Below are 3,051 nucleotides of genomic sequence, written 5' to 3' on the forward strand. Positions count from 1 at the left end.
CAAGCTGGAATGAAGGAGACATGTGTAATAGAGGCAGATGGAAAATTGTCCCAGCAACTATTTGGTGGATAATTTGACAAGGGAGGAACTGTGGATGCTTTGAAGATACAAATTGCACTTTACAAATGATCAAATCAAACTATATTCTTACTTTTCCTTTTGGTTTAAGTCTGAATGTTTACAGAGTCATGATCTAATTTTAGATGTGTTAGGATCCTTGAAAGAAGAGCAAGAATGTTGTGAGTACCATTTTGGATTCCAGAACAATTGTGCTGATGTTTATATGTTTGTATTCTAAAAACAAATAGGAGATGAGGGTTCAATCCTCAATAGAGGCAAAAGTGTTTGGTAATATTCATAAGCCATCGTGGCCCAGCAACCTAGTACTGGTGCTAGTGTGAGGTACCTGGTACTTTGTGGCATAGTTGTTGTGCATGTAAGTTGGCCCACAAATTACCGTTATCCCATACTGTATGAAGTTTCGGTTTGTCTCACTCTTGAGACCTATATTTTGGACAGATATTTCTTCATATCATTGTTTAAATGCACAAAATAACGGGTAGCTTATCTGACCCTACCGTCTGCTGACTATGTTTGTGACCCAGGGAAGAGGTGAACACTTTGGCACCTACATAATGAAAATTATCGATGAAGGCAAGGAAAAGGCCAGAGTGATTTCAAAGGGCGTTTAAGGCTTTCCAGGAAGGAAATGTTTTGTAATCAAATACAGTGTTTTTTTAATCCATGATATAATAGCATGCAAAGTTTTGCCTTGTAGCATCTTTGATCCAAATTTCTGGTTGTTCCCGTGTTCTCTGTTTTCAAGGCCTTGAAACTGACATTTTAAGGACTGGATTTTGATTAGATTGATCAGTGATTTTGTAGACACCTTATCTTTTTTGCCTCTTCAATGTTGCATCAGCTTTTTACGCATTTCATATTTGACGGTTTATACTGTAAATGCATACGTCACGGGGACTACCTCGGAGTATTATCTCCATTATCAGTGGCATTCATGAATCTTCATCATACCTTACTCAAGATATGCATTGTCATATGCACATATTCCTGGTTGACCGTAATTCCAAACCATCCGGTTAGACCATGCCTTACCTCTTTGGACCAGTCAAATTCTGCAAATAAGTGCCTAGCACTTTCGATCACCTGCTTATCACAGAGCACACACTTGTCATCCTCACAGTGCTGTCCCAATCTTGCTAATCTTTCCCTTATGAGTAACCTTTCCTGCACTGCAATCCACATTACAAACCTGCGTTTTGGCAATAACAATTTGCTCCAAATTAACTGAGCTCCCTCAAATGTAGATCTCACTCCCTCCAATGCATTGTAGCTCTTGGAAGCTGAATACATTCCATCAGAGGTGAGAGTATATGTATCTGATCACAACAACTAACCATTCCCATTCCCAGCTTGATTTTGTGAAAGTGTTTCCAGTACCAACTGCAGCTATTAGAAGGGTCATGAGCCCAAAAATTATCATCCCCTCTCATATAAATGTAATTTGCCCAGAGACAAGGTCATATTGTATTTGCTCATTCAAGAACTGATTATTCAAATATTGCTAATTCACTTGGTGTTTCTTTTTTCCAAGATCCACATGATTTATGTGAACAATACCCTGATGTTATTGTACTTTGTACTTCAATTATATCCACTTAACCTGTAATTAAATCACTGCCTATTCAGAGGCTGAAAAGGAATACCTTGTTTGTTGATGTTTTGTCTGTTAAAGAATTTCCTAAGTATATTTTTCTTCAAGTTTTGCCTAACCATTTTGATATACTATGTACTTATCCTATGTTTGGACATGAAAGTGGGAAGGATAGTTGGTAAGATTTGGCATTTGTGTTTGATAAAGTTCGTATTGGTGAAGGGAAATCAAGAACAGCAAGGGTTAATAGGTTTCTTGATATATTTGAGAAAGAAGGGTGTAGGATGGTGGAAATGACATGTGCTGAACATGATAGGTATGCTGCTGGTTCACAGTTTATTACGCATACATTGGGGAGGGTGTTGGAGAAGTTGGATTCGGAGACGAGTCCGATTAATACAAAAGGGTATGAGACTTTGTTGAATTTGGTGGAGAATACTGCTAATGATAGTTTTGATTTGTTCTATGGGTTGTTTATGTATAATAAAAGTGCTATGGAGGAATTGGAAAGAATTGATTTGGCTTTTGAGGCTTTGAAGAAGGAGTTGTTTGGGCAATTACATGAAGTGTTGAGAAGGCAACTGTTTGGGAAAGTGGAGGAAGCAGGACAGAGGCGTATCTTAACCAAATTGCTGAAGAAAGACTATGCACTGCCAGCCCCTTCATCGGATGCCATCAAATCTCAGAACAACAACTGAGCAAATTTCTGAATCTTGGTATTTTTGCATTTTTGTTGGTGACCTTTTGCTTTGGGACTCAAAGGATGTTTTAACACAATCTTTGTGACAATTCAATATTAGCAATGTAACTATCCTACAAGGACATGCTCATTCTGTTGCTTATGCTGTTGTTTAATTCAACCTTGGAGCTGGGATTAGGTGTTGAATTGTAAGACCATCAAAAGAACTATAAATATTTTTACCTGTAACGTCAGCTGTCCTTTTGATAGTTTTGAAACATTTGTGGTAGGAGAGTGACTTTTGATGTGATTACATTTTAGATGTTGAAGAATGTAGTTTAGGATGGAAAATTCAGTTAACATTTATTTGTTTGTTGCTGGATATGCTATTCTGTATCTCATGTATTTATGTATGAAGATGAGAGTTATGTGTTCGCTTATTTCTTCTGAAGAGAGTCACATTTACATTTCTGTGATGGACTCCGTGAACATGAATTTCTTATGCTTTAGAATGAAGCTTTTATGTTAGTTATGAATATGTCATGTATGATTCTTGATTACCATGATGTTCTCTTATATCGAATGTGTTTCCATATGGCATTGTTTTCTGCACATACTAGTCAAGTTTTAAGAATACGAGCTAGTCTGAAGCACTATTTGGTAATTTATCATCCTTATTGAAAGCAAGAGAACATGTTGA

General features: G+C 37.1%; 1 pseudogene; it reads left to right on the plus strand.

The window, feature by feature from the left end:
• The first annotated feature begins 1,391 nt into the window (after positions 1-1,391).
• On the plus strand, positions 1,392-2,735 carry LOC107876381 (annotated as a pseudogene).
• The last annotated feature ends 316 nt before the right edge of the window (positions 2,736-3,051 follow it).

The sequence above is a fragment of the Capsicum annuum genome, unplaced genomic scaffold, assembly GCF_002878395.1.
Source record: "Capsicum annuum cultivar UCD-10X-F1 unplaced genomic scaffold, UCD10Xv1.1 ctg81850, whole genome shotgun sequence".
NCBI classification, from domain to species: Eukaryota; Viridiplantae; Streptophyta; class Magnoliopsida; order Solanales; family Solanaceae; genus Capsicum; species Capsicum annuum.